This window comes from Sturnus vulgaris, chromosome 1, assembly GCF_052056855.1.
Source record: "Sturnus vulgaris isolate bStuVul1 chromosome 1, bStuVul1.hap1, whole genome shotgun sequence".
Taxonomy (NCBI): Eukaryota; Metazoa; Chordata; class Aves; order Passeriformes; family Sturnidae; genus Sturnus; species Sturnus vulgaris.
Window position 1 is genome coordinate 43,172,140 of NC_142243.1, and position 18,734 is coordinate 43,190,873.

An 18,734-nucleotide genomic window follows, 5' to 3' on the forward strand; every position below is an offset into this window, starting at 1 on the left:
TAGTCTAAGTAAACATTTTGACACGATTCACAAGGTAAAATTTGATTGCACTGTTTGGCAATGATTATTAGTTCTTATGTGTTTCAGATTCCTTCTAAGGATCAGCAACAATACAAAAACAACCACGAGCCAATTTCCCAGCTTTCTGTGATATATCTGCCAAAAAAATCCCACCATTCCTTAACCCAATTCCTAACAGTGCATGCCTTGAAAGAAATGCGTAATTCCAACACAATAAACATTTGCTAGTAAACATCTCTCTACAGATTTCACTTTGCAGAAATTTGTTAAACTGGTCCTTCCCCAGAGCCTGAAGATCTAAATATATCCATAATAAACAACACTAAAAAAGCAGCAGATATGACTAAGTAGTGACTGCACTACAGAGGGCAGGCGTAAGCATATTTGCATGCACTTCATTCATGCTAGATGGCTGAAAATCATACAATACACTTCAGCTGCTCCAGTAACTGTAATGGTACCACTGAAGAAAACACTGCTTTGCCCTCATCTACTCATAGCAAGCTCTTGGAAGTGAGATGATCAATAAGAAACTATCTGTGAATAAGCAAAAATCCCAAGGATGTATCCCACCTAGAGGTTTCTCCTTCACAGATATACTAGAATCTATTACCAATAAAAATATCCAATCTGGAAATAGGTCACTTTTGTCACCAACCATTCTCTGGCCAATATAGGGGGTTTTGCCCTAGTGGATGTTCTCCAACACTTTACTCAGTCTACTTACTAAAAAAACAAAACAAAACAAAACAAAAAAAAACAACAACAAATGAAACCAACCACACATATCTGCCCTTCAACTATTACCAAGACTGCACATCAACTATCTTTAAAAGTCATCTTCCATTAATTTAAGCACCTGAATGCCAAAACTCAGCTGACAGTAAGCACAAAGACCTTTATGCGGGACCTTGCTAGTTATTCTATCAATTTCTAGGCAGTGAATTCAGCGTGGAAAGTGTACTGACAGCAGCAAGGCACGTACTGACAAAGAACAAGGGATACTTCCAGCCTCTGTCAGGAGGGGCACGCTCCAGCCCTGGGCACAAGGAGACGAAGGAAAACCTGTTGGCTACGCACCGGATTCCGAGAGGCGAGATGCACCGTCATTCCCCTAAAACGCACCCGCGGCCGGACCGCGGGGCTCTCGCCTCGCTTGTTTATTTTTTTTCCCCTTCCCAGCAAGAGAACATACGCGGCGGAGCCGGCGCGGGCAGCAGCAGCGGGGGAGTGGCGAGGGGACCGGTGTCACTCCGGTCACACGCGCGGGGCCGGGTGTCAGCGCGGTCACACGGGGGCCGTGTCGCACGGACACTCCGGGGGTACGGCAGGCTCCCGGTAGCCCGCCGTCTCCGCAGGAACACCTGCATCCCGGGAGCCCGCTGTGCCCGCAAGAACACCCGCGTCCGGGGAGCCCATCGTCCCCGCAGGAACACCCGCGTCCGGGGAACCCGCCGATCCCGCAGGAACACCTGCATCCCGGGAGTCCGCCGTGCCCGCAGAAACAACAGCTTCTCCCCTCCCTTCCCCAAGCCCTCTCCTCCAGCCCCGCCGGCACCGACACTCCGACCTTCGGCGGCGGCCGGGAAACGTCCCCTCACCGCCTCCTCCTCCCCCAGGGCCGAGGCCGCCATTGGGCTCGGCCGGCTCCGGGAGGAACGGGAAGGCGCAGGGAGGGGGAGGAAGGAACCCACCACACCCCACCGGCCCAGCCCGAGCCGAACGCATCCCAACCCCGCCGGCAACTTACTGCCCGCAGCGGCGGCAGCGGCGGCGTCTCCTCGGGGCGCCGCGCCCCGCGCCGCCCCCTGCATGGGCAGCGCCCGCTGCGACTGCCCTCGGGAGCGGCGGCGGGGACGGGGAGCTCAGCGGGGAGGGAAGGAGGGACAGAGGAGGAGACGGAGAGGGTCCAAGAGCCCAGTGAGGAAGGTCGACGGGGCTGCGGCAGGTCGCGCCCCTCGTCGCGCTGCGCTCGGACGGGACCCGGCGCTGCGGCCGCGACTGCTGCGCCTCCGAGTCGCGACTGACAACAACGGCCGCGGCTCGCGCGGGGCCGCGAGGGGCGGGGCGGGGCCAACGCGCGCCTGCGCCGCTCGGCGGGGAGGGGAGGGGAGAGGGAGGCCGCGCGCCGAGCGCAGTCACGGCTGGGGCCAATGGCGGCGGTGGGGCGGGAGAGGTACGGGGCGCCTGAGGGGAGCGGAGCGGGGAGCCCCGGGACCGCCGGGTTCGGTCCGCCCTGCCCTGCACTGCCCTGGGCCTCGGTGTCATTGGTGTCCTGGGCAATTCGCCATAAACATGGAAGAAATAAGAGCGGAGGGCGAACTGCTGAAGGTCTGAGGAGAGTGTGAAGAAGCCCCTGCTTCCGCCACCTGCGTGGCGGCGAGTTGGCGGACCCCTGTCCCTCTGGAGGGGACGCTGGGCTGGCGGGCTGCTTAAAGTCGTGAAAGGGCCACGCTTGTGATTCCTGGGTAGAAATAATAGTGTATAAATGAGGGTATACCGATCGCAGAATCAACTAGACTGGAAAAGACTTCTGAGATCATCCAGTCCAATCCGTGACCGAACACCACCGAGTCAACCAGACAATGGCACTGTGTGCCATGTCCAGTCCTGCCTTAAACACCTCCAGGAACGGTGACTCTACCACCTCCCCGAGCAGGCGTTGGTGCTCCTTGTGCCCTGGGCAGCTGGCCTGGGTAGCGATGGTGTGAGAACAGCGAGGCACGCTGCTGTTGCGTTCGCCTGTGGTGGAAAGGGTGGGAGCAGGATGTGTGGTGGAAGTCATCTGGAAGAAGGGAGCGTCAAAGGAAAGGATTGCACTGAAGCAAGTAGGAGAAAACGGGCCGAGGAACGAGCCTGGCAGAGTTTCCCTGTACACATACACCTGGCAGAGCGCTGTTTCCCTGGACACGGACCTGACTGTTTGGGTAGTGAAGGTGAGGGAAACACCTCGAGTGGTTGTGCAACAGAAGCATTCAGGCTAAAGGATGAGCAAAGCGGTTGCTCGGAGAATCAGAAATAATGCAAGAATTTCCTCTGAAGATCAAGGAAGGAAAATCTTTGAATAGCCAGGGAATTAAAAGACTTGAAAGTGGCACTTTGCAAAGTGCCCTGGTATTTTTTTTTCAAATAAAAATGGCCATTCAAGATATATGGAGAGAGAATAAAAAACCTCATTATACAGCTAGAGCCTAATTTTAAGAAAAAGTTTGAGAACTGCTTTTCATTTTTCCCCATGCTTTGACACGATTTAGATGTCATTCTTTTGTTGATGGCTTATGTACAGCAGAGGCTATTGAATTAGCCTGGAATTTCTTAGCTTGAAACCAATCATTGTGAATACGTTAATCCAGAAAATACAGTTCAGGGAATGTCTAAACTGAAGTAGCGTGATCATATGTGATAAAAAGGACATAATGATTTTGTATTTTAAGGTTTCAAAGGGGAAATAAATTTAAAAATACGTGAAGATTTCAGGATATGTTTAGTCTGATCACTGCCTCCTTCAAGAATGAGAATTTCATGATTTGGTCATAATTTAGACCACTCCATGGTCTAAATTCTCCATTCTCCAATCAGGCTTGATTCTCCACTTTTACAGCATTCAAGCGCCAATAAAACACAACTGATTGCTGAGTTTACGAGATGGATTTGATGTAGGAGATTGCAATAACCAGCCCGTCACCTGTGTCTGCCTGATTATCACTGATTTCTCAAGTCTTAGTTTGCACAAGTGTGTGATATGCACCACTTGGATTTCTGAGCCTGCTGTGATCAGGTGATGCCTCATGCTTTTTGTGTTTTAAAACTTAAATCTAGATTTCATCACTCTAGTTAACAATAATTACATATTTCCAGTTGGTTTGCATTGGCATATTGAAGAAGGCACATCTCACAAAGACCAAATGATGATTCAGTTCAGCCTCACTAAGTCTTCCTCTGCAAAATATTTTGGCATAAAGGACTTTTTTATATCAGCTAGAAATCACATTATCATCTATTGCACTGCCACACAGGATATTGCACTCAGATGTACTCAACTTTTCCGTATGTTTGCTCATGTGGGAGAACAGGTGGTGGAAAAGGACACATTTGCAGGAAAAAAAAATTCTCACCTGCAACACAGCTATTTTGAGATACTATACTTAGGGTCACTTGTGCAATACAACGGCTCTTTTACTCAATGGGATGAGTCTTTGTAGATGAATATGTGTGAGACCAAGAAGAGGATCAAGAATACATGCTGCACTTAAGTGGAGACAACAGGGACTGGAAGGAGTCTGACAGTCTGTAGTGGGATGGAATTGCCTGTTTTCAGGCAGCTTTATCACTGTTTACACTAGATCACATACTTCTGGGGTGAGACCAATACCCCAGGAGGTAATTTACATTACCTTCCTCTGACAAGGTAATGTAAATCTCCTGTCACATATACACTCACTTACACTGGGCTTTGTCTTCAGTGGCACAGGGCCTCGTTTGTGATTTGTGAGGGTTTTTTTACAGTGAAAACGTTATGAATGTGATAGCTACATGCCTGTGAAATCACGCAAGCTGCAGAGACTTGCTGGGGTCATCAGCCCTGTACTGATGCTTTTGGTTGGCCTCGCCTGGTTTACCCTGCAATAAAAGTGCCGTGCCTCGGTGCCCACATCAGTTATAAAACAGGACAGCTAATACATGATAGCTCTGCCACAGCAAAACACTCCTCACCTGTCATTAGCCTGAATGTATTTGTATAGGGAAGGTGACAGCAACAGCATCTGTTTGAGGGATTGCTCATGGCATACGTGTATCCCAGTCGGACCAGACGACATTCCTCCTTGCTAAATGCAAGCATAATCTATTAATCTACAAGAAGAAAATGGTAGATCATACTGTTTTTTGCAGAATACCTACTGGCTGACATTAGAAATAACCTTGTTTTAGATAAGATACAAAAAGTGTAAGCCATCTGTCAAAAGTCTGGAGTGTATAAGCACGTGTCAAATTGTTAGTCTACAGGATTTGGGAAGGGATATGTTCTTTAAAAGATGCATCATTATCATCACCTGTTTCAAAAATTAGGCTAATACTTAATGTAAATTATTTTGCACCTTTCCAATGAGACGTGTTTGAAATGCAAAGTAGTGCAAGAAAATGTTGGGATGTTTCAAAATGCTTTAGGCTGAAATAATGACTTGGACCAGCCTTTGTGAGTACGTCTGTTCTCCCTAGTCATTCCCAAACGCACTGGTCAAATCTGAATTAAAGGGGTAGATATTTCCAGAATTACATGTTTTCATAAGTGTCATGAAACTAGGCCTATGCAGCAAACAGTAACCTTACCTGTACTCCCTATACAGCAAAAGCTGCAGTGTGAGCTCACCCTTCATTAGTCACAGGAGAATCTGCATGGATGAGAGTGGCTTTTTCCCCTCAGGGTGGAAAAAGCTTCAGTCAAAATTCACACTTCATTAGACACTGGATAATCGGAGCATGAGGCTCAAATCCATAGGCCTCATTAGTTCCCTTTCATTATTAAATTATTAACAGTTTCCCTGACAAAGCAGAACAAAGCAGCTGCCTTTGGACAGATATAGAAGAGTACAATTTATACTGCAACTTATGCAGGACATTCCGATCTGTACATTTCCATGATCAGGGAGGTAACTCGGGTTTCTGGGCTAATGCAGAAACTGCTGGAAATATCCAAAGAAATCAAATCTTTTCTGAAGTCAAAGCTGTATTTAAGATTTGCAAATTATCCCAAAGGCAACAAGAAGAGCTTCTGCCACAACTCCAAGAGTAAAAGACTGGAAACAAGAAACATGGTCTTGTTCCTCAGTGGGGCAAATGATCTGGCAGTGGAAACAGATGAGGTGGCACCCAGAGCCACTGTTGCCTCAGGCATATCATCAAGGTCTACCAGATCTCTGTGCTTAGAATTCATGGAGGAGAGCTGCCAGCAATGGGTAAGGATCAAGTTAGGGATTACATGGGAGAATTTGACCCGTAAACATTCATGGGATCAACAGAGCTGTATCCAGGCTGTTGAGGGAGCTGACTGGTTTCACTGCAAGTCTGAGCTTTTATCTTTGGAAGATAGTGGAGACTGGAGTCTCCACAACCATTTGAGTGTTCTCCAATGACTCTTGAAAAAAAGCCCAGAGGGAACCTGTTAGCTGATCAGCCTCACTGCAGTCCATGTGAAAAGCCATGTCCTCTTGGAACACTTTCCTGAACACAGGAAGGAGGAAGCGATCGGGAACACCCAGTGTGCCTCACCAACCTCATTGCCTTCTATAGTAAAATGGCTGGATTTGTAGATGAAAAAGAGCAGAGGATATTATTCACCTTGACTTTTGCAATGCTTTTGACACCGTCTACTCTCTTGTATCCAAATTAAGACATTGTGGCCTAGATAGATGGACAACCACATGGGTAAAAAACTGGATGATAGGAATCAGAGGCCAGGAGCTAAATGGCTGTACTCTCTCTGGAGGTCATTAAGAAGTGGAGTACTGTAGGGATCTATCCTTGGACCTGACCTGTTTAATGTCTGCAGGAATGCCTAGGGGAGGTGACAGAGTGCCCTTTCATCAGGTTTGTGGATGACAGCAAATTAGTGGGAGAGCCAATATGGTCAAGGGTAGAGCTGCCACTCAGAGGGACTCAGGCTGAAGGAATGGTATGACAAGAACCTCATGAAATTCAAACCAGGACAAACAGTATCTGGGACAGACTAACTCCATGTAGGGTACAGTTCTGGGGACAGCTGGGTAAGCCCAAGCCAGTGATGAAGGCTAACAGCATCCTGGGCTGTGTCAGCAGGAGCACCAGGGAAGGGGGAAGCAATTACCATCCTCTATTTGGCACTCAGAACCCATGTGGAATATTGTGCTTTTCCACCATCACATAGTTGCTCTACAATGCTGCTGCAGGCCTTTCCAAAAGGTCTCTTCCTCCTTGTCCTAGGAAGAGGGGCACAAACACTCACCCACAGCCTGTACTACAGAGGAGGAAACACAAAACAAGGCCATGGGTGCTCCTAGTGCTGCAGAGGAAGAAGGAGTGTGCTTCCTGTGATGGGTGGAGAGTAGTGTTTCCCACTGGTGCCAAGGACAATTAGAGTTGCTGCCTGCTGTGAAGGAAGCACATTTTGTGTCCTGTATCTCCTCATTTGCTTTTTAGTCAAAGCAACTAGTCCCACCTGGTGACACAAATAGCAGGGACAGTGATACAGGGGACTGACAGGAAAACTGGAATGTGGCCCAAGCTGACTTAGCCAGGCAAGGAGGACAAAAATATCAGACTGAGACCCAGCATGAAGCCTCTCTGGGTCCTGACTAGCACAGAGGCAGTGCAGAAACTTTGCCCTTCCTATGATACCTTTGTCCCACATCCCGTTCTGGTGAGCTGATGACACAGTTCAAAAGCTCCTGCTTCACTCAGAAAGAAATAGGACATTAAAAGAATATCAGGCATAGAAATGATGAATGAAATAAGGTATGACATGAATTCATAATGCCTTAGTCTGAAAGGATAAAAATGTGTCAGTCTGGAAGGAAAGGTAGAGGCATGAAGTCTGTGGACATGCCATTAGTGTTTTAAGTGATAAACTAATTAAACATAGTAAAGTTAGGAGTGGTTCTAGGGCTGGTGCCTTGCATTCTTTTTCACTTATGGTTTTGGGCTTGGCCCAAGTTATTTAGGGATTCGTAGTAACTCTTCTAGAAGAGCCAGGATAGGAAAAAGTGAGTCAGCTGTAGGAAAAAAAAAAAAAAAACCTTAGTGCCAACATGTTTCTTTATAGTAGTCAGAAGCCTAACTCAGGAGTATTCCCTGTCCTTCTCTGTTCTGGGAAAGGTTGAGAGGTCTCTGTGTGGGACAAAGTGCCAGGTTTCCTTGTGCAGGTGTCACACCAACTGGGGCAGACTTTGTCTGAACTGGATTCCCAAAACCACCAATCACCTCGCCAGGGCAGAATAATAAAGAAAGCAGCATTGACCTGGGAGGAAGAAGGAAAGGTATGAATGGCAGAAAGAATTATTTCAAATTCTCTGTGAAGTATGGGGCTTGAATACCCTAAACATTGTGGAAAGTGTAGAAAAGCAGCCATCTGTGCACTGCTAGAGGGGGAAAGCACACAATTATTGCGTTAAAATCAAAATTAGAATTCTGATCATGTGACAGATTACTTAACCCCAGTTGTTTGCTACTGAAGCATAAGTGCTAATGGCTAGGATATGACCTATATTCCGCCCTGCCTCTTTAATGGATGAAACAGGACCATCATGTCCTAAAAAGCAAATATTTAAAAGCTTTTTGAAGTATTGTAATTGTTGTTTACTTTCAGCTATGTTCAAACACACATTACCTACGGAAGGGTCCTTAGTAGTACATACCCCTGATTTAAACTAAATTGCATCCAGTGCGCTGTAGGAAATACCAAGTTGTGATGTGGAGACTTGTAGCTGAAGACCTGTACAACCATGTAATGCCATGGGTTTAAAAATAAGCAATTTCTTGGAAGAAAAGCTTGAGAATTGCACCTTTGAGGGCAATTGTAGTCATGAAACAACAGTAATCATGTTTTACACAGCAAAATGTCTTTCTTTGGAATAACTGATGTTCATCTAAAAGGACAGTTTTGCCATTTTCACAAGTACAACATTTTCATTTTGAAATTAAATATTTCAAAAATTCTTGTCAACAAAGGGTTTGGGGTTAGAGGGTTTTGTTTGAATTTTTTCTTTTAATTCTGATGAATGACTTACTAAATACTTACATGTCTGTTCTCAGCACTCAACAAAAGTAGTCGAAATGACCTCTGCCAGTATAGTAAAGGCCAATGGTTAAAGCTGTGTGGTTAAACTCACACCCTGGAATGAAGATTGAAGGGCAGAGCAGCTTTCCAGGTTTAGCAGATTGAAGCTCTACATTCCCAAGTATTCACAGCTCCAGCCTTGGCCTGGGCTTTGCTGCCAGTGCTGCAGAAATTGTATCTACCTACACCTCAGCTTCACTTTGGCCTATGCCTTAGAGCTCAGTGAGCATTCCTTCTGTTTTCCTTGTGTTGTTTTTTTTTTACTTTCGCCCAGTCTTCCTTTCTATTCTCAAACTTCTTTTTCTCTAGGTGGTCTGAGAAGAATGCTGTGTGTTTAATTTATCCGATTTCTGATTTACAAAGTTTCTGGCAAATGTTTAGAACTTCTCAATCCAGGCTGGAAATGAAAAAAACCCTAAAAAACAAAAGCAGTTTTCTTATAATAACTGTGCTTCTGACACTGCATAGGTGAACAAATTGAGGTCTCTGGGAGAGATAAATAAAGAGCCATTTTCACTGAAAAAGAGGAAAGAAAAAGAATAGAAATGAGACTTCAGAAACTTCTGGTTTTAAAGAGCTGTCATGTAATGTAGTGGTTAGAACCACAACACAAAATAACCATGCTCATACAATGCATGATTATTTGAACAACTAAGAGATCTACTGTGTTTTAGACAATTTTCATGCTGTTAAAGGCAGCTTGGATATGTTCATTAACATTCTTCCCATTTTACAAAGAGAAAGAATTTTGGACCACATTTTTAAAAAATCTTCAGGTTTAGCTCCAAATGAAAAGCAACCCCAAACATAATTAAATGCAGAACTTTAAATTCCATTTCCATGTTTAAACAATGACATTCTCTTGCTCAATTGCTGGTAAATAACATTTGTTGTCCATTTACAGCTAGGGTATTAAAAAAAGAAATAGGATGTCATGATTCCTAATTAGAACATTCATGTGGAAGTGTTGCCAGTCTTCAAGATAAATGCATGTATTTCTCTGTGTTCCCACAGTAACTATTCTATAGCTGAGTTGGATTTGTTGCTGACATCTCTGAGACTGTGTCAATGTTTTCTTGAAGTCCTACCCAGCCCTTTCCTGCCAACATCCGACTGAGAATTTAAGGGACCAGATTCTTTGAGGACTGAAACTGAGCAAGTTATGTCATGAAGCCACTGTTGTTCTTGTTCTCTGTTCCAGAGGAAGACCAGGATTAGTTTTTCTTTAGACCCACAACAGGAAAATGTATGCTGTTTCAACTCCCTCCACCTAGTCTAAGGACTGGAAATCTAAGTAGAAAAAAAAACAGAGTTAATATTTTTTCTGTCTGTTTGATCACTGTCTGTGAAGCAGAATTTGTCCCATGGCATTATAACCACATTCATTTTAGGACTATTTTAGAAAATTATCAACACTATTTATTTAATACTCCTGTAATATATAAATGAGTCTGTATTACTCATAGTGAACATATGCTTTGCTGTATTTTATTCTCATGTCAATGGAACCCTATTATTATAAATCAAACAGAGGATTTGACAGACTACTTCATTCATGTCTTGCTCACTGCTCCCACTGTTTCCTGAAACACACACAACGGGCCATATGTGAAAGGAGCAAACTCCAACAGCTGATTTTACTTCATTTAACAGCTGAGTGCATCTTGGTGTAACCCCAAAGATGTTTTATCTTTTTTGTTTTGACTAACAAACTTGTTAGCTCGCTCATGTAATACTTGTGAAATTATAGTGGGTTGTTAGAAATGTATTTAGAACAGTTATAAGTCACTGATATTCAAGCTTTTCAAAAGGCACTGTGCAATATTATCAGCAAGAACTAAATATTCTACTTGAGAAGTAAGAGGCACATTCCTTATCTGTTGTTTGAACGAAGAAAAGGGTGGGGACATTTCTCAAGCAATCACCCATTCAAAATGTTTCCAGATCGAATCACACCTTTCACACTGAAGAATATAAATGACTGCAGTGAAGTATATTTCATAATGGAACAAAAAGCTACTAAATGTAGGTTTTTTGTGACCAGCAATACATTTTGTCATTGTATATTTCGCATTGATAAAATATAATTGGGGCAGAGCTTGGAGAAGATTTCCTAAAGACAGAATTTTCTTAACATTTGTTTTAAATTACTCATTGCATTTTTTACATTTTTTGCCTGCTTGTTCTAATATTACTGATCTGTTTGTTTTATCACGTCTCAAGGAAACGCAAGCATGTACATGTAATAAAACTGTTATGATACTTGTTTGTGCACTTTGCATGCTAGCTGACTAGGCAAGCAATTATGCTAATCTAGCTGCTAAATGTATTTATTACTTGTGCTGGAGTTACAGCCACACCTGTCTGCTCTATCTCACACTAGGGCAGGGGAGCTCAGGAACAACAGTGCTTCTTCAATCCATGGAAAGCTTTGTGAGAATATTCATGTGTGGCAGACCCTTTCTGCTCCAAACGTCCCAATCCTCAAATATTTGATATTAAGGATATTTGATCCACAGATCATTGGGAAGGACTCGCTGATTTTGAAATCTCTGTGCTTTCCAGTCTTTGGTAGATACAGGGGCTTATTCTAAGAGCATCAGAGAAATGCAACTGGAAAGAAATTCAGTCATGTCGAGTTCTTCCATGGTAGTATGAGAAATTCCACTGTTCTGCACTTGTAAAAGGGTCTTCTAGTAGTAAGAGAAGAATCTGCAAAACAATAGGAATTATATGGCCAAGGAGGACAAAAGCTTTTTGCTTCTTCTCTTCTCTTCTCTTCTCTTCTCTTCTCTTCTCTTCTCTTCTCTTCTCTTCTCTTCTCTTCTCTTCTCTTCTCTTCTCTTCTCTTCTCTTCTCTTCTCTTCTCTTCTCTTCTCTTCTCTTCTTCTCTTCTCTTCTCTTCTCTTCCCTTCCCTTCCCTTCCCTTCCCTTCCTTCCCTTCCCTTCCCTTCCCTTCCTTCTCTTCTCTTCTCTTCTCTTCTCTTCTCTTCTCTTCTCTTCTCTTCTCTTCTCTTCTCTTCTCTTCTCTTCTCTTCTCTTCTCTTCTCTTCTCTTCTCTTCTCTTCTCTTCTCTTCTCTTCTCTTCTCTTCTCTTCTCTTCTCTTCTCTTCCCTTCCCTTCCCTTCCCTTCCCTTCCCTTCCCTTCCCTTCCCTTCCCTTCCCTTCTCTTCTCTTCTCTTCTCTTCTCTTCTCTTCTCTTCTCTTCTCTTCTCTTCTCTTCTCTTCTCTTCTCTTCTCTTCTCTTCTCTTCTCTTCTCTTCTCTTCTCTTCTCCCTCTCCCTCTCCCTCTCCCTCTCCCTCTCCCTCTCCCTCTCCCTCTCCCTCTCCCTCTCCCTCTCCTCTTCACATTCCCCCTGTGGGTGACCTGTGCATATGGCCTTAACTCTCTTCTGAGCAAACCCAATGAGGAATTGGAAGTGTTGGGATGCAGAAAGAGAGCAAAGCTTAGGAGAGGTGCTGTACTGTATTTCCCAATAAATGCTAAATTGATATTTTGTCTAGAAGCTGGAAGAGGCAAGGTCAAGCACTGAGTCTGCAGACATCTTCTCTCATAAGCACCTTGGAGGTACATCGAATCCCAATGCCCAGTTTTGCCAGGACTAGATTCCACATAAATCTGAGTACTTAGAGTTGAGCACTGATGGCTCTGGGCTCTAAGCCTTACTCACATCTCTGGAATAATTACTCTGAAGCCTTTGGGGTCCCAGCCAATAGAAAACAGTAGGCACAAGGATTTAGGTGGAATTTAGGCCAGCAGAGTCTGGGAGTAAGATCAATATTTAAATTAATTGAAGGTGTTATCCACCCTTCTCTCCCCCTCATTTTGGATAGCTAGTAATCAGCCTTTTCTTTCCTTTAGAGGTCTGAATATTTATGCAACCAGGAATAAATCTATTCCAACCTCCTCTAGGCTTTCCACAATTAGTCCTTGCAACTACACTCCAGAATTGAATCACATACCTTCTAGCAGCGATGTTCAGAACACAACTGGGTAACTGTCAGTTGCACAGTCAAACTTGCACATGTTATGGAGTGCATCTCTGGTTTCCTAGGGAGCCTCTCTTGTGTCCTCCTGTGGTGTTCAGAGGCACCCAGGAGACATTTCGTTACTGCCACTGTTCATGGTTTTGTACATCCCTAAGTAATCAACACATGAAAGGCGCATTTGCATTTTTTATTCTTAAATTTCTAAAGCAGTAAGATGAATTGCTGACCATACAAAGCTGTTGTACTTCTAGCTATAAAACTCAAGAGCCTTGCCTAGAAGTTTGAAGTTAAAGTTCTACCTTATTCATCTCACCTACACTACCACTACGGGCTAATTACCAGCTCTGACTGGCAGACCACTGTTCATCCAAGCATCTTACCTGTGGCTTTGTTCAGATTTATTTATCTCCTATTGTTCAGAACCAGTTATTCTTCAAAGATCCAAATCTGACTCACAGCCCATAAATCTAATGTCATCCTGCAACATTAACAGCTTACCTCTTACCTTGCACAGTAGGCGAGCAGGCTGAACTTTCTCAGGGAAGTCTTTAAAGTATACAAAGTATCTTTGCTCAAGAGTAGGCTATTTGTTTCTTAAAAGAAGAGTGTGTGCGTGTGTAAGTGCTGGATATTGAGGATATTGGCCAAATATTTTCAGTGAGCTTTTCTTTCAAAACAGAAAGTACTCCATAGAGAGCAAACACTTCTGAGGAAAACAGGTTTAATTAGAAGATGTTCAGTCAGTCTTCATATGTGCTCATTCATCTTTCTCTAGAGACTCAGAGACCCCTGTCACAGATGTAGGCTTGATATGCACCTTATCTTCTCTTCTTTACACATGCTGGTCACAGATGTCTGAATGCTACATTTTCCATGGCAGGCTGAGGATTTAATGCTTTCCCCTAGAGGAGAGATAAGAGCCAGAACATGTGTAGGCACCATTACATTTTCATTTGTAATCAGTGATGTGTAAAGTTTGTAAAAGTTTGTTGACACTCATAGGATATATTCTATCTCCATTAGAGGGATAGTGGACAGAGTTACAAGGTCAGATACCATTTTGTTTGAAAAGTGCTTCTTTTCTTTTACCAGTCCAGAAACATTCTCCATCGCTTCTCTCTCATGCAAAGAAATACACAGCCTTATCGTTTTCCAGTCTTATTACTCTTTCTTATCATTCATATTTAATGTATTTCTACCTTCTGTGTTGTAGCCATTTACATTTTATTGATTCTTGGATGCAGTTTACAAGTCAGTGATTTATTATCTTTCGCTTCTCTTTGTGCTGACAGGGAACATTGCTATTTTGCTAATTCTGGTGTAGTGTGAGGGAAATACACTTGTGTCCAAACCCTCTGAAAATGTACAGTACACATATAAGCTGCACTAATTGTTATTACACAGATTTTTAGAATAGGAGAGAAGAAAATCCGTGATTAAGGGTGGCATCCCATTTTCTGTTCATGAAACTTGGTATTGAAGCATATGCAATTTGTTCGTTATCTGTCACTGTTTAGGGGGCTGTGCCATGTCTGGCACAAGAGAGGACATGAAACATTCAGGCCAGAGCTTTTAAACTGAGGTGTCAGACGGTGGGCATCCAAGACTTTTGAGTTAAGGATGGATTTAAGAGCCTCTAAATTTAAAAATGGAATGCAATGCTATGTGTGCACAAAAATAAAATTTTTAACAAAAACTGCTGAAAAGTGAGCCGGAATATCTGGTGCACAGGGTAAGGTCTGGGGCAGCACTACGGTGTGTATCACTTTCCAGGAGCAGCAGCATGAATAAAACCAGGGGACACACAGAACTTGGGGCAGGGACCAGCCACAGCTGAAGGGCACTGCTCGGTCCCCTGATGATGATGGCAGCTGGGGGGTCTGGCCTGAGAGATTTGCCACCCCTTCCACACCAGGCATTTCCAGAGCAAGGATTAGATCCCTTGTGTACAGTGTTATTTGCCCCACCCTTTGCTCCTTTCTGCTTTGTAAATTATTTTTTGTGAAGGGTGGAATAGGGAAAATAGGCCGTGGTAGTTCAGCTGTGCTGGCAATAAACCATTCCCTTTTCTCTGGCTCACCTGACAGCAAAGCTGGTGAGTTGTTAGATTATTGCTGGAGGACCGAGTTCATGATGAAATGGCTTTGGCAAAAATTACACCTGGCAAAAGTGAGTTGTTTGTTTAGGAAAAATAGTCATTTCCACTCCTCGTGGAACATGTGTGCCTGCCATTTCTTGGTTTGCACACAGAGGCTCTAGCTGGGTTCCTCTTGCACATCACAAATCAGCATATGCTAGGAAGTTTCTCGTTTTTTGTCTGGCTGGGATGTTTTTACCCATACTAGACCTTACCTATTGCAAGTCAGTTACTTGTTGCTTTACAGCTAAATTGCTGCCACTCTCTCCTCTTTGGGCTACATCTACAGTCAATCCAGGAGCTGTATGCAGCTGCTCTCTTACTAAACAAGGTATTTTACCAGGAGCAGCAATTTTACGAGATCATCTGCTGTTTTTGATGTGAACAGCTTGTACAGGATTTACTGCATCCCCTTTCTGCTGTCAAAGAAGAGGATAGAGCACAGATTGCAGTTCAGGATAATGGAAGGACGCTTTCTGTGACGGGCTCTCAGTTTTGGCATTCGCTTGAGGCTGTTTGGGGGCTGTGGGGAGGGGGGTGTTAATGATCAGGACAGGCTGTGAGTCTCCTCTGTTTTTTCGAGGATTTTAGGAAGGATGGGGCTAGACCTGACAGCATTCCCCAAATCTGTTGTGTTTGTAAAGATTTTTAAAAACATGACTGAAATAAAATCCTGCGATCTCCAGCTGCTTGCCATGAACACTAGCATGGCTCTCACCAGGGTTTTACACCCTGATCCCACTACACTGAGCTTACAGGAGGTTCCTCAGGTGCTCTACACAGCATATCACAGCACTTGACTGTTCCTCAGTCTCTCTCACACGCTGCTTGACCACAGGCTCTCTCTGTCTTTCCAGTAAAAGAACTGGGAGTCTGGGTAGAGATCGTGTGTCCCAGCCCACAGCTGCCCTCCTTGTGCTGTTCAGCAGCTTAAGCAAGCTCCTGTCCTGAGCCCCAGCACTGCAAGTACTTGAGGGTTCTCATCTCACCTTTTCAGCCACCAGGGAGAGAGGAAACAGGCAGATTTTCTGACTAGTCCTAAATAAAATGAGCATGTTTGCCTAGATGGTATTTCCTACTGCCATGATCAGGGACAGAATATGAGTCTGGGCAAGAAATTTATTGTGTTCTCAGGTCTTATATCTGTCAAAAGAAATATACTGCTCTAGAAAAAAAAAAACACCTGCATAATGCCAATAAGCAAACCTATATATTTCCTTTTTTAAATTTTGCCACAGCTTTATGGTGTTCTTTGGGGTTAAGTCTAAGGTTTCTTGAGTACACAAGATCCTCCTCTGTCACTCCTCCCCTCAGAGTTCTTCTCATCCCTTTCTCAGCTGAATCAGCAGCTAAACCAAAGCACTCTACTCTTCTTCTTTCCTGTTATGTTTCCCTGTGTCTATAAGTCCCCCTAAGTCTCTCAAGCTTTGCTGTATTTAAGATCCCAGGTTAACACCTAATCTCTTTTTCCTGCTTCTAGTGGAAGTCTCCTCTTCCAAACATTCTCCCTAAAAACAAAGTTTGGAGGACTAGTTTTCCCAAGCCTCACTGTGGCCTCTAGCCTGAGGACTAGATCAAAGGAAAAGAAAGCTATGGATGGATGATTTGTCACTTTACCTAATCTTAAAAAGTATTGTCAGTGCCGAATTCATAACAAGTGGATAAAGAAGAGAAAAAAGGAGGTTTTTTTGAGTTGTCCAGAACACTCATTGAGAAGGAGCAAACAGAACTCACTAAAAACTGGAATATGTATGGATCATATGCAATGATTAAAAAAAAGAAACAGTACATCCTGGTGCAGTAACCTCAAGACCTTGCCCAAATCCTGTTATTGATTTCTTGCTCTGAACTGGCAGCTGTTGAAAGTCAATATTGGTCTAATTCTAGAAAGAGTCTTTTGGTCATTCAACAACACCCAGTTCAATCCAATACATTGAGCTACACTTTCAATAGATCTGTTTGTTGTGATCCTCTTGAACAGAATGCAAAGTGTAGATTTTTCAGATAAATAGGGTAAAAAATAGAAGATTACTTAGGGCATCTCAAGATGGGAGAAAAAAACAAAAGAAGAAAATAAATTCAAGGCACTGCTTTGCTGCTGAATGAGGCCACACTTCATCCTGTATGTGGATAAAAGACAAGACAATTTCCCACTTCCCATTTCTGTTCTGTATTGCCAGGTTAATTGTTGTCATTGTATTCCCCACAAGAGAAGCTTCATCAGTGGTGCCAAATAAACCAGATTAGTGTTCAGGGGCATTTGCTGGAACTGTTGCCAAATCCATTCTTGATCCTAATTATATGAAATATGCTCCAATAATTTTCCACAAGGTGAATAAAAATAATGCCAGAACTGTTGCTTTCACTGAAGCTCAATTAGGAGGTATTCACTAATCCCAAGGCATATCATAGCTGCTTCGGTGCAATTATATTCCCCGTTTTATAAACTGATGTTTACCTAGAGAAGATGAATATCCCAATTCCTGGCACTGATACAAGAGTGGTATTGGGAGAGAGAGAAAAACATGAAGAAGACCTGGCCTGTATCCCAATATTAGGCAAACCAATCTTTGATTTTGATCTCCACAGGCAAGCTGTTGCATCTCTGCAGTTTCTAGTGGTACGCACAGGAGATACACACTCCAATACAGTGCTCATTCCCAAATGTAAAAGAAGTCAAAAGCCACTTCATTTTGAAAATAAAATCGGATTTTAAAAAATTATCCCTTGTTAGTCACGGAACATTCCCCACAGTGTACAATATCTTGTTCTGCAATGAATTTCAGGTTTTTGTGATGACTGCACCAGCTGACTAAGGAAGAGGTATGTGTCAAAAACAGGCAGTCACTTCAGACAATTGCAAATTCAGACTTTTGTTCTAACTATGGGAAATTCATGGTAAAACTGAGAGGCATTCTGCTAGCATATAAGTACAATGAAGTATGTGTTGATTGCACTTTTTAAAAAATCTTTTACAGTTAGAGTTAAAAGAGGATAGGTAAATGTTTACTGAAACAATTGAATAACAAATTATATTCATAGTCTGAAGCTGGTTTATATAGCAGTATCATCTTTCACGATTCTCAAAGCACAAAAGATCTTTATTTTCTATTTCTCAAAAAAACCCCATCTTTCTCAATTTAGAGGAATTTACTTATATGTCACCTACTTGTTTTCCTTCATGCCTTTATTTTTGTGGCAAGTCTCACAAAAACCAAAGCTAATATTAGAGAAACAGATGTTATGTTTCATTACTTCATTTATCCACTTGACATTTTTCAAGTTTCTCCTACTTCTAAAACTGCTGGGGAGACCATGTTTATTGATTGTCTGATACAGAATCATAGAATCATAGACTATCTCAAGTTGCATGAGATCCATAAGGATCATAGAGTCCACCTCCGTGTTCCTCATAGTACTACCTAAAACTAAGCTGGATGACTGATGAGAGAGCATCGTTCAGACACTGCCTGAATTCTGTCAGGCTTGGTGCCCTGGGAAGCTTGTTCCAGTGCCAGACCCCCCTCTTTTCCCTTCATACCACATGTTTTCTAGTCCAAGCTCTGACTGGTTTGTGGGATCATATAATTGTTGGTGTCCAACAGAGTGAAACCTGACATTTAAAGAGAACAACAAAATTTTTAAGGTGAGTTAGTGACTTCAGGGTCGATGCATTCATAAGCTCATTATATACTCTGTGCTGCTGTCAGAACTGACCTCTTAACTCCAGCTGAGATTTGCAATGGTATCTCCATAGCTCCATCCTCCCCAGTGGAA

General features: G+C 43.3%; 1 protein-coding gene across 1 annotated transcript in view; it reads right to left on the reverse strand.

Annotated features, from left to right (window-relative positions):
• Positions 1–1,925, reverse strand: part of SNRK (SNF related kinase) — a 39,083-nt gene extending 37,158 nt beyond the window's left edge. Inside the window, exon 1 of the mRNA XM_014884059.2 lies at positions 1,772–1,925. The gene's annotated coding sequence lies outside the window, so the exon portion shown is untranslated. The remainder of the gene's footprint in view (positions 1–1,771) is intronic.
• Positions 1,926–18,734: the final 16,809 nt, after the last annotated feature.